Source organism: Crocodylus porosus, unplaced genomic scaffold (assembly GCF_001723895.1).
Source record: "Crocodylus porosus isolate Cpor-Errol unplaced genomic scaffold, CroPor_comp1, whole genome shotgun sequence".
NCBI classification, from domain to species: domain Eukaryota; kingdom Metazoa; phylum Chordata; order Crocodylia; family Crocodylidae; genus Crocodylus; species Crocodylus porosus.
The window spans coordinates 1,470,656-1,484,640 of NW_017728944.1; the positions used below are offsets into that span (position 1 = coordinate 1,470,656).

The window sequence follows — 13,985 nt, forward strand, 5'->3', positions numbered from 1 at the left end:
GTCATTCAAACCAAGCAGATTTAGACCTGAATGGGCTTTGTATACCTAGACCTAAATCTCACAGCTTAGGAAAGCACCCAGCTTAGGGGAAAAAAAGAAGAAAAAAAACAAACTACTGTTTTATGCAGAGGTCACTTAGTAACAGGTGAACCATTTCTCACTGTCTAGTTTGTTTTACAACTCCTCCCCACAAACTTCCACTTCATGATAAAGATTTTGCATACTGACTTGAGGTATCTTCTCCGACAGTATTGGGATCGTTTTAAAAAAATGATGGGTCATGCCAAGGTAAGCATATTCATCTACTGCTATGTAGTGGAGATGTAGAGAAGCTTAAGTTGCTATTCAGGATCTTGCTGTACTAACAATTTGTTACAGGGCATAACGTTTAAAATTGGGTCATGTTTTACAGTATCATGATAATAAGACAGTGCTGCCAAGCCTGTAGCCAAAATTAGCCTACTTGTGTTGAAAAGGATCTGAACATATAATTATGCATGTTAATACACGTGTATAATACAACCTATATACATATGTGAAGAGGGAGATTTTACTATGATGAATACAAAGGTGTATAAATAGGAATTCTCGGTATATCTTTATCTGGTGAATTATTACATATACTAGAATATAAAATCATATTATTATAGCAGTTCATTTCAGAGCTTTTTAAACTATATTTGTAGCACCATAGGTAGGCTCTTAAAAACTGTGGGTACAGAAAGATTATGGGTTCTGCAAATTTTAGTCTGAGGCCAAAGTATGGGCGTGTATATTTTATTTGACCTTCCCCCCACCCACACACACATTAAAGTGTATAATAGTTTGCCTATAGATGAGGTTGCCATTTGCCAAATGCACACTATACATTTGATATTCTGAAAATTAACTTTCCAACTGGAGAAAAGTTACATGAATACAGAAATATGTGCATCTCTATCCATATAGCATGAGGGATTCACATGCTGCAATTACCCATTTAGGAACAGTGAGGGGGGAAAAAACACAAAGAAAAAAATCTACACACACTTTTCTTTAGTATAAAGGGGGCTTGTGAGTTCCTACAGAATTTATACCTGTTTATAAACTAGTTAATTTTCTAGCCCTCATTTATGCAAAGAAAGTTTTCTAAACAACCAGTATGGTCCACTCTTCCAGGAGCTGAACATCATCCAAAAAAATAAGGAAAATATGAACTACATTCCCAACTCTAATCAGGCAGCTGGCTGTATAATTATTTCCAGACTGTGGCAAAAAGAGTGAGAATTATTAGAAATATTGCACCTGACAATGAGCATTTTTTCAGGTGCAGGGGAGTAGAAGGAACTTACTTTTTCTTTTGACTGTGACTTTTTAAAAGAAGAATACAGAAAAGTCGTAAGGCATCGTTTTAAAATTCATACTGTTTACTGAAATTTAACTGGGAACATTAAGTTACAGAATACAGACAAAGAAGAGGGGGCTGCGAGCAAAGAAGCAAGGGGTGCAGATTGGGGGTGGGAACCCCAGAAAGAGGCAGGTGGGCAGATAACAGCTGCAAGTCCAGCCCTGATGTAGGGTGGGGACTAGAGCTGCTCCCTGCCATCCACCCCTGGTGCCTTGTACTCCACTGCAAGACAAGGGGCTTCCCTCCATGTTAAATAGGGGAAAAAACCTTGTTTTGGAATCGAGTAAATATATTTTTCATCACCACCTTTAAATACTAAGGCAATCCCAGAATACTACCTACATCTTCAGTATGTGACAGATTACTACTGTGAAGTACCAAATACTTTCTACTGAAAAGAAGCGTGTCCTCACTTACCCTTCCAAATATGTAGCTAAAAACATACAATAAAGCTAGAACAGTACAGCAGCCAGATTCTCCTCTCTCCTATATGCAAGACAATAAGACAGTAGCATCCAAGCTGACAAATGCAGGATGTGACCAGAGGGTGGAACTGCAACCTTCCACATTGTCTCTGCTTCATAAATAATTCACTTTTTTCAGTTTACATTCAAAACCAAGACAAAACCCCAAACATGCAAAAAATATTAAATTCATATTCCCTATCACTGGAGTGTGGTTTAGATGAGTCAATATCTGCATACGGTGCATTTTTATAAATGGTCATAGTGTTCATTTCCATCTAATGCCAATTTTATGGCTACATCAGCTGAGAGGTGCAACATTCTCTGTGCCCTCTATTAAAGTGACGTTACAAAGTATTCACCATACATAAAGGGGAAAACACAAAAGTGTTATTGCAAGTGTACACCAAGATCAAAAGGCTGAAAAACAACTTCTGACAAACTGTTCAGTTAGTGGCTCAATTAGTCAAATATGACAAATGAGGCATTAATAGTTAACATTAGCTCTTTGGGGGTTCATGTACTAGTCAGTCAGCAGTACAAGCCAGTTGTTGAATACATTAGCAACAAGGTCAGGGGTGTTTACTGCCGTGTTGGCAGTCAGCTGAGACTACATCTGCCTTCAGCATCAGTGGGGGGCTCCCCCCCCAGACAAATCACAGAAGCCTGTAAGATTAACAGAAGCAGTGCCAAACACAACAACCTAACACAAAATATTAGCTTAGATGTGGACCTTGAACCTAAAAGCTGTTCTTCTCCTAAAGCAAGATATTTAAAAGCTCCATGAAGAAAAAACTATTCCATTTATGTGGAGCTTTCCGGACATAACAGCTAACAGACAAGTTCTTCCTTTATCTTACATTGTCACATTTGGACCTGTAGTTGTTCATCTTAATGTTCATCCAACTAAGAAACAATACAGTGGCTGCCTGCCAAATCCTAGCATTCTGACAACAGAGAGAGAGAGAGACTGAAGCAGTCAACAAACTGAAAATGAAGGTAGCGCGTTCCTACCACAAACAATGGAGTAGTCAGCCACATGCAGGCTGGTGTCTATATGTATGAGTGAGGGCAAGTGGGAAAGGGGAGCTTAAGTTTTCAGGAGTCAACAATATGGGCACAGCTTCAAGGAACAGGAGAAGGAGAAGACCAGTGCAACAGATGGCTGGACAGTATATGAAGACATTATATATTTCTATGAATGTGTATTGTCTATGCTGCACACTATTTTTTCTGATTGCCTTTTGGATGTCTAGATATGTATTTTATATTAAGGCACTGTGCTTTGCTAAGGCAGAAAGAGACCCTCTGAAATATCCATTAAATTCTCAATTCCATTAAAATGGTGTAGCTTTCTTAAATGTAATCAATAGAAACTGAATTTGACAGGACACTGAGCTTTCTTTTAAAGCCATCTGGCCAAAAAGGGGATGGTGGATTGTGAACTGAAACATGACTACCAAAACAGTAGTTAGTAAGAGTTTTGGACTTGTAGATTCTAATTCATATGCCCAGCTATACTACTTCATTCTGTTTTAACACAGATAGTGACAGAACAATACAATACGCAACGGACTGTTGAAAAAAAATATGGCCTAGTACAGAAACTACGATACATTTCTTCAAGGCTATAAAACAAAAAAGTTGGTATTTCACTTTCATTGTAGGGATATTTCTGAGTAAATAAATTAAAATAGTATAGTTTTCAATTCTGACATCAGTATGAGGGTCCTTTGTAAGGTGCTCTTCAGCCTTATAATAGTTGGCTCATATGCAAAAACTGAGCATTACTTAAATTTGTTGCCAGCATTCATACTACCTTTAACTTCTAGGACCATATGGAATAAATAAACAAGTCTGGTACAGACTGTATCAGTGAAAAAATTAGCTTGTGAAATACAAGTCTAGAAAGACAAAAGTAATTTACAATGGTCTAATAACAAGTTTTTGTTGCTATATCTTAGTAACACTCTTTCAAAGCAAACCAATACATCATCTCCAGTTCTGGTTAGGGAACTTAACACAAGTTAACTGTAAAATAATTTCTATTTCATTTCTAACAAAATTACATTACTAAATGTGAGAACAGTAGATATTTATTTAGAAGCTCTGCCTGTACAGCACACATTGTAAACAGCACTTAAATCAAGGAGATGCATTTGTACAGCTGTGCTGTCCTTTTTGAGGTGTTAAAAAATAATTCTGGTGAGGAAAGGCAGGCAATAATGACATTTAAACACAGGCCTCTTTGGGACACAATCTATGTAACACAATGTTGTTATGAACGATGGCAAATAAATAATTCAGGCAGTTGAGATTGGGCAAGCTTTCCTTGTACACACTACAGTTACCCAGGGGCCTTTTTTTTCCATTCAGTTTAATCTGTATTAAGTCTCCTAGGGAAATGGCTGTCTACCAAATAAAGCAGCTGCTCTGATGAGCTCTATCATTAGCAGTCTCACTGCTTTGGTATCCTCCCTAAGCATGTATGTCAGTAGACCAGAGAACAACAATAATCTGTTGGTTGCACAGACAACTGGCCTCTGCATGCTTTATGTTCACAGGTTCCTTCAGCCCAGAGAGCAGCCTGACCTAGAACCAGAAATAGGCTAAAAAATCCAGATAAAGATATATTTAATACCAGGCACAATTTTATCTCTATATGCAAAATAGATCCTGGCCTTCATATGCTTATATTCCTAGAAATAGTTTCAAGTGTAATTTAAGTCAAGTGAAATTCTGATGAAAGCAATCTGATAGAATATGGTGAAAGAATCTATCCTGAAAGTCAATGGGGTTTTCACTCAGGACACTTCACCATTGATACGGTATTTTGGGTCAAGCAACTGCAAGAGAAATGTAGAGGAAAAAATGAATCACACCGTACATAGCCTTCATCAATCTGACAAAGGCCTTTGATACAGTCAACACACAGGGCCTTTTTACTGTTCTGAAGAAACTGTGTTGTCCTTCCAAACTGTTGAACATCATTTGCTCATTACATCAAGATATGAAGGCAACTGTGGTGTATGAAAACAAAGAATCAAAGCCCTTTTACACCAATAAAGGGGAAAAATGTGCGTGTCTTAGCCCCATGCTTTTTAACATCTACTTTTCATTACTGCTTCTTCATGCATTCAAGGACAGCAATGATAGCAGTTATCTTCAAACCACACTAGATGGAGGCTTGTTCAACATTGCAAGGTTTAGAGTGAAAACCCAGGTGAAAGAACTGGAGACTTTGTTTGCAGAACCCATGGTTTTGCTTGCCCGCAGTGAATCTTCCCTACAAAATCTCTAGGGAAGATTTTCTGAATCATGCAAGTGATTTGGGATTGTAGTAAACCTCAGAAAGACTGTGATCACGCACCAAGGGGTGGAAGAACCAATACCTGACATCATTCTGGAAGATAAATCTCCTGGCACTTGTCAGTTTTTGCTACTTGGGTTTCATGATGAGCAAGAATCTTGACCTTTAGACTGAACTGACAAAACAGAATAAGAAAAGCAGCTAAAGAATTTTGGGTCATTACAGAATCATGGAACAACTATAAACTATCAGCTAAGGTGAAGATGCAAATCTATGGGACTTGTGTGCTGTAATCCCCGCTTTAGGGTTCAAAAACGTGGACTATACATGCTAGGCACATCAAGAAACTGAACAGCTTTCACATGAGATGTTTGTATAAGATCCTGAAAATAAAGTGGGAAGACAGAATATCAAACACAAACATACTAGAGAGTGCAGGACTGACATACTTAGAAAGCAGTATCCAGAAAAAGAGGTTGTGATGGATCAGCCATGTCAGGAGAATGGGAGACAGAATCCCCAAGAATATTTTGTATAGTGAGATATAGTACTCTAGAAGGCATGATTGCCCTCTATGGCAGTACCATGATGTGTGCTATGTTCAAAATTATATGAAGTAATTCAACATCAATGTAAGAAAGCCTGGAGGATCATGCAGAATCCTGTCCGTATCCAGAGGGAACATCCAGCACTGGGAGCAACTCAACATGAAGCAGCTTTGATCCAGAGGATAGAAGCAAAGTGAAGAAAGCAGCATGCTGTAAATTTGGACTCCAACTCAGACAACATATGGATCTCTGAAACTTGTAAGAAGCTGTGTTGCTCTCAAATTGGGCTTGTCAACCACAAACAGATTCATCAGGCATCTGACTAGACCTCTTATGTTTACACCATGATCCAGAGGATCGATGGTTGCCTACAAGATGTATATACATACATATATATCCGAGGGGAAAAAAAGTTAACCATAAAAAATATGCTAGCATACAAGTTCATGTCACAGCTTTTAGGGGGTTAATAATTGAAAAATCAGATGTGTACTTCATGGGGGGAGGGGTAGTGGAGTGGAAAGCACCTGGAGTATTGAAAAGGCACTCTAGATAAAGGGGAATAAAGGTCCCAGCAGTTCACCTGGGACATATTTAAATGAAACAGCATCAACTGTTTAATACAAAGGAGGTGACATACCAAAATCATATCTTTACATTTTGGTTCATTTTTGACTTGCTGTCCTCTTCCCAACTTAGGTTCCTACCCAAACTTCCACTAGCAAAACATTCCATGAAACCCACTTACAAACTTAATTCAGCCATTTTAAGTGCCACGATGGTGGTGGTGGTGGTGGTTGGGCAGGTGGGGGGGGGGGGAACACTCCCAAGCTAGCACTGAACATTTTCAGCATTTGTAGTCATCTGACTTGACAGCTGACTCAAGCAGAAGGACATACACATCTGATTAATTTCCAGTGGACAGTCCCTGCAGAAACATAGGTTGAAATCCAAAGCAGCTTGGTGAAAAATCAGGGAAGCATAAGCTTGCAGATAATCAGCTTTTTCTTTACCAGTAACTGTGTCTAGCACTGAATACCTAGTGCAATTCTCCAGACATGTCAAAGGTAACTGGTATACCCAAAAACTGTAGAGGGCAAAGCTGGCTGGCATTATATTTTTCAAGTAAAGGAGAGAGAATATCAAGTACAGGAAATAAGAGTGTTCTTTATTAAAGCTGTTTAGGGGCCTCTACACCAGTTCTTCTTCAGCCTCATTAAAAACCTCACACCTTAACAGCAGTCATTAGGGCATCCTGTGACCTACTTTGTCCAGTCAGTTTAAAATGCAATTACATTTCAAAAACACACCCTTCTCCACAGTTTTTAAACATACAGAAAAATCCATAAAGACAGCAACCAAAGTCTATTTCTTTTTGATTTTCTCCTTTTCAACTGAATTTCCTGTCTCTTCACAAGGACATGGCTACCACACAAAGAATGCTTTGGACCTTCCACCGTGTCACAGTATTTAAACTCCCAGAGAGTTATTCCTTTCTTCCTTTACTTTTTAGATTTTATTAGAAGAAAATGCTAGTGGTTTTCTATTAGATACTGCCTGCAAATGATAGAACATAAATGCAACTCTTTTAGCTTTCAAGTATGCAAAACCATAAGCAGTCTCCTTTTCTGTATTGGCTACTGTTGTGTACTCTGCCAACAGAGTACCATCAGAAGGATCACAAGTTCTCTCCAATCCCTTTACCTGAGAAGTGCTGATGTTACTGATGCATTTTCTAGGAAATAAACAAGTGGAAGTTAGGCTGTTCATAAAGTAAACATCCTTCACAAGGAAACAGGCAAGTCTGTTTGACAAAAGAATTTGAAAATAGACTGATAGATTAACAAGTGGAGGTAGGGACATGAGTGAGTCGGCCACACGAAGACTGATGATACAGTAAGTTAGTGCATGGTCAAGATCATTTATATAGCTGCATTAGTTTAAAAAAATAGCCAAATGGTAGCAGTGAAAACAATAAATTACCTGATCTACCTAAATGTAGATGTAACAATCAGAAATAAAATACAGATATCTTAGCATATAGAGAATAACCATTTCAGTAATAATTAAGAAAAGTGACTATTAATACACACGAATCATGAAAAATAAGACACGAAGCAAGATCAGGTGTTAAACATCTCTGCACCAAATCCAGACTAAAGTTTAACAGTCCTACTTGTTGTACAAGCCTGTGCTTCACTTTATCTTGAGTCAGTCAAAGACCTTAATTTCCAACATATAAATCCTCTTTCCTCTTAAAAAAGCAATCTTTCCAAGCACAGAAGAAATTCTGAAAGATCACAAACATCAAAATCCACCCTTAAAAAACAAACTCAACAAAACCTTGTCCTTCAAAGCACAGTTCTGTGCAGCTACGCAGTTAAATCCTGCACTCTACTACTCACATGCATACATTACTCCCCAAGAATGGACTACTACAGTCTGTTTTTCAATTGTCAGCAGGTCACTAGTATCTTTCTTGGCAGCAGAAGACGGTCCTAGCTTGGAGCCAAAAGGTGCCTGAGACCCCCATGCATGGACTCTGGGTCCAGCCTGAACAAAGTCCAAATGAATTCTTGGGGTAACTCCAAAGTCCCCACCACCTGTAAAGCTGTTGTACTGTGTATGTGGAAGGCTGAGCAATTGTGTATCATTTAACAGCAGGGATATACTAAGTATAGTTTAGGGCCACTCCTCCACTATGACTGCAAAACAAAGCTGAAAGGTCACAGGATTTTGCTCGTAACAAGTTCAAACCAAAAACTACGTTGACTAACTTCTCAAGCAAGATTTAAGCATGTTGGGTGTGTGTGCAAACTTTACTAAGAAACCTGTTTGGGGGTTTTTTTTGGTTGGGTTTTTTTTTTTTTTTGGGGGGGGGGGGGAGGGATTATGTGGATTACATTCAATTCCTAGGCTCCAGAAATGTCCTTTAAAGGAACCCAGTGTTGCAAAGTAAGAACAGCGCTGCTTAAGGAAGATGAATTAGGGTGATTCAGGTTTCCTTCAACTACCCTCTCCTCCAGCAGAATGCTAACTTTTGCTGCTTAATCCTTTCTAGTCCTCCTACAGCCATGCTGAATTATTTTTAGCTCAACTGAATAGATTTTTTGCTTCTAAATTAGTCAAATTCCTCTGTTCCCTTCACTAGAGTATAAAATATGGCAGGGAGTCTCAACCAGGGTACTGAGGCACTAAGATGCCTCAAGATCCTTTCAAGGGAATTGTGGGGTACCACAAAATGTTAGCACTGTTGGGGATCAAACATGATAAAACCAGACATTTCATATAGGAATCCTGAGTGGTAAAAAATTCTGACCCAACGTGGCCCAAGTTCTTTGCAACAGAAGAATCACTCCATTATTTTTCTGTAGTCAAAAAAATGAGTGCAAACTAAGCTGGCATTTTTCAATGGGCACCTCGAGTCTAAAAAAGGTTGAGAACCACTGGAGTATGCTCAGTGCACTGCGCCAGGGACAGAACCACGTTTCAAGTTCTGAAGAATAACTTAAAAAAGATGGTAAATAATCCATTAACTGCAAACACTTTACCCACCCCCTTTCTACCCTTCTCCTCTTCCTCAAAAAAAAAAAAAAAGTAATAAAATGCCATCCAAACTGTGTCTCTGCTCTCTAAGTGTTTATATTTGAAGCAGGAGGAAGTACACACAGTAACAGAAATATAGGGAAAGAGAACAGCAATGGCAGCACTGAACTACCACGTTTAAGGAAAGGCCCTGGTAAACACGGTTTTTACTTTTACTGTGTTTTCTTCTCACTATTTAAAGAGCTCTCTTACTGGAGCTCTGTCACAAGAAAATGCTGCTGTGATTCAGGAACACTACACAATGGCTTGACTTCTACTCTATGGTTCAGCTTTCTGTTGATGGCATGTCAACAGCAGTTTCCCTTTTCTTTTTCTGTTATGAAGTACAAAATGCAGTGGTAAGCACACCATCAGCTAACAGCAGTTTCAGGTTTTTTTGGTAGAGAAGCAAGGGGGAACACAGTGGGAGCCTAAGTTATTGAAATTCCTTGCTAAATTTGTCTGGGATGTAGTGTGTTAGTCTGCTGAAAGGGAGAATATTGTTCAAGATCTTAGAAAGTCCCTTCAGTGTCCAAGACCTAATTAAAACTAGGGAAATATTAAAAAGAGGGAAATGTTTTGTTAGCTGTCTTTCGTTTGGGGAAAAAAATGATTTCTCAAGCACTGAACAATTCATTTTTAAAAACAGGGAGAGGATGCAACCAAAACCTGAACGGAAGCCATGCCACAGTGACCAGAGACACTCCATGAAGGGGTTAGCTCTTGACTTTAAAAAGACCAAGCAAAGATAAGTCCTGAAAAAAAACAGCAGAAAACCAAGATTTCTGAAGGAGAGAAGAGCCACAGAAGAAAGGGAATGGCGGTAATTAAGTTAAATTCAGATTATTCAGTTAAGATATGTTTCTGGACAGAGACAGAATGGATTATTAGTTTGCAACTATATTTTTAAAGCAACTGCTATATAGAAAGCAAAATGACACATATCAAATTGGACTGTAGGCATGGCCTAAAAGATGTGTGGGAGGAATAATTTTCTGAAGCTTAAATACTAAGAGACAAGAGTTGTTAAGAGAATTAAGTTGATGTACTTGCCCTGCTCAAGTATTATGGATATTCTAAAAAACTGGGATATATGTATAGAAACGTTTTTTTGGTAGGACAATAACCTAGTCCATAAAGAAAGATTATAAGGCCAAAACCAACTCCCACTAATTGGAGGTTTGGGGAAGCTGGAAAGGTTGGCTATTATTTTTGAGGATATGTTGCAGACTAAGTATATTTACTTGTAGCCTGAAAAAAATGCTATAATTATTTAAGTGCTGACAGCGTGGCTCACAGTCCTGCAAGTCTCACACCAAGACCCTCCCTGCCCAGGAACAGCTTAACTCAAGCCTTGCTTCTGCTATGGATGTTCAAGAGGTCTCCCACCACTGGGTTAACATCAACACAGCTCCCATTCCTATTAGCAATGGTCAAAGACCTAATGTTGATCAGATGTAGGTATTTTTGCTACAGTCTCTTAGACTAGCTCATGCTGCTGCCTCCCTTATTGTTTGCACCATAAGAGCCATGTGAACAGCAAAACACTGATAAAATTAATCAGTCTGGTACAGCCTGAACAAGCTAATACCACAAGACACACTGATTCACTCCTGAACAGTTATTTTTTGTTATGATGTTGTGTAGAGACAATATTTTTGTTGACATGGGCTTCACAAAATGATCAAGCTGAGAGGCAGAAAGGGATGGATAAGGAATTGTAATCCAGGCCAGGCAAGCAGCTAACAGTTATATATTAGGATATGTACTAGTCATAGTATAGGATACAACCTGACAGCAAGAACTCTCCCACACCTTCCTTAGTACATGGCTGCAGATAGCTAGTTGCATGATGCCTCTAGCATCTGTTATAGTTACTTCAGGAAACAGGACAGAAAGTTTGGGCAAGCATCCTGATCCATTATAGGACGTTCTATATTAAACAAACACCCCTCAAAATTAGGACTCAATCTAGGTAATGTTTTTCATTTTCTGGTTTGCTTTCCTATGGTAAGTGGTTATTTTCACTGTGGTAGCTGCACCTCCCATAAGGGACATATTTAGAATATGCCCTTGTTCAGCCAGGCATGCCAAAGAGTTCATTCTTTCATTTAAAATAAAGAGTTCCATTCTTCCTGGAATGAATGGCTGGCTATGTGTAGGTATGAAGAATCCATCTGAAATTCATATATAGGGAATATAGCCCATATATTATCATTATGCCTTGCTGCCAAAGTATGGGAATCAATTTCTTTTTATGTAGAGTATACTGTATTTAAAAAAATAAATAAATCCAGAAAACTGCTTACACATTTCAACAGACAATATTAAACTGCATAAGTGAACAGAAAGTCAACAACTCATTGGCTATTTAAGACTTTGAAGAAGTAGTCAGAACACTTACTACCTACAACATACTACCTTCTAAGACAGAGCTTCATCCATTGAAAGGCCCCATTTACCAGTCCTGAGTCAGGAAAAACACTTACAGAAGAGTCAATTAGAGATTTCTGTCTAACTTATAGGTATGGAATAGGGCTATGTAGGATGAGTACTAATCAACAAGCATTCAAATCAGTACTATCTTACAATATTCCACAATGTTGAATAGGAAATAGCAGCTTCCAGTCTCAACATATTTTTGCATAATTGTCCTTATGCCACATTAAATATGAACTATTATATTAAAAGTGTTTTCTTGTCAACAAATGTAAGTTCTACTCTTAAAGCCATTGATTACTGCTAGAGAAAATACTCTTGCTATCACACTTCATTTCTAGCCTCTCTAGGCCCTTCCCACCACTCACAACACTTTAAAAATAACATCATTTATACTTCAAATTCTGGTATTTTTCTAACTAAAAATGTAAGAGAAAAGAATGAAAGTGGGGTAGCTTTGTATTTTATACACTAAACCAGAGATGTATAAAGCCTTAGGGGAAAAAACCCTCAAGAAAATGTAAATGGCTTTCCTTTTCAGGGAGAGGGAGAACCATCCTTGGGGATATATACATCTATCTCTATGGAAGATGCACACATACACACTCTCCCCCAAGGACATAGATATATGTCTCTGTAGAAATACATAGGTGAGTGGGTCAGAGATTCACAATTCCAGGACTAAGAAACACAGCACTGTGTCCATGCCCTTGATTAAAACATAAAAATCACTGGAAAGTTTCAAAACGTCTTTGAGTTTTCTGTTGAATATTGTAGATTTTCTTTTACATGAAACTATGTGAATTTAAGTCTCAAATACTCCTCAAGTTCTGACTTCTTCAATAAAAGCATTATTTTAACATACAATCAGGTTAATCTTGTTTTGATACAACCCTTCTGGAAGCTACCTTAAAAATAAAAACATATATTAATACCAAAAGGTTGGACAAACAAGTGGAAAGAGTCCCTACAGCATGGGAGAAAAAAAAATTCCACTATGGGACAAGCTACTCTGGTATAAAGAACCACAGGCCAAGAACAGATCAAAATGACAAAAAGCAAACATCAAAGTCCTAAGACTTTCAGCACATGTCCTTTCCCCCCCTGAATTCCCCTTAAATGCAAAGATCAGTTCAATATTTGAATCATACAGAGGCAATGGAAAAGCAGCTATCTACTTGATAGCTAACCTAAAGCCACTATAAACAAGGAGCCTTACTAGTCACTCTCATGTCTCCATCAAACTGGTATCACCTTTTGTATAAAAAAAAATTCCAAATGTGAGATTATAAGCAACTTATTTTTGTACCTGTCTCAATTCATTGGTCAGTTTCTCGAACAGTTTTTCTTCATTGCATAGATTTCATGGAGGCCAGACACTCCTCAGGTTGACAGTAACTGATAATTTTTTCTTGATTGCATTTACCTTCCCCCTCAACAGGAAAAGGAGACAGCCATGTCCACTGTTATTTCAGTCCCTTTATAGGGTAATTTTTCCTCTTACTCAAGCTGTTCCCAAGAGCAAGAGGAGCAACGAGCTGCAGTGTTCAAAGATTAAACTGGTGGATAGTTGATTCCTTGCAACAGCCCCATAAAATGAAAAGTGCTAAACCTTGCTGTTGCTCTCATTCCCGATAGCAACCTCTAGTCCTCCCCCACTTGAGAAAAAAGACAGCTGTTAAAACAATGAAGAGCTGGAAGCAACCCTAGCCAGATAGGGTGCTTTGTGTTATCCCAGATCAGACTGATTACGTGCCATATTCTCTGAATAGATCTTATTGTTTACCCTGTGCTTCTTGTGCTCCTTCCGCACTCTCCAGCTCTCCCCACTTCCACTCCATCCCCAGCAATCACATTCTCTCAGCAATTGCTTTTACTTTATACCAACAGCAAAAGGCAAAGTGTCGAATCACCTTTCTCTTCCCAAGCCCCCCCACTCCACCCCCAAAACATCAAATATCTCACAACGTCCACAGCCGATCTACTGGAAGATGTCCCCCACCAGGCCCTGCATTAATTTAGTAGGAAACACCCCCCTTCCCATGGGCAACAGACCAGCAACGCCCCCCAAATCCCTCCCTAAAAAGGAAGTTTGTGACTGAGGATTTGGGAAAATGCCACAGGGCACGGAATGGGGGAGAAAAGGAAGTGCTTTCTGCAGACACCGTCTGCCTTAAAATTGCAGGGACCCTCCTCCCTCAGCAACCTCAGACACTCTGGCAGTCTCTGTCACAAGTACGCACACCCCGCAA

General features: G+C 38.8%; 1 protein-coding gene across 1 annotated transcript in view; it reads right to left on the reverse strand.

Moving 5' to 3' along the window:
• FBXL20 (F-box and leucine rich repeat protein 20) overlaps window positions 1-13,657 on the reverse strand; it is an 81,242-nt gene extending 67,585 nt beyond the window's left edge. Inside the window, exon 1 of the mRNA XM_019550282.1 lies at window positions 13,043-13,657. The gene's annotated coding sequence lies outside the window, so the exon portion shown is untranslated. The remainder of the gene's footprint in view (window positions 1-13,042) is intronic.
• Window positions 13,658-13,985: the final 328 nt, after the last annotated feature.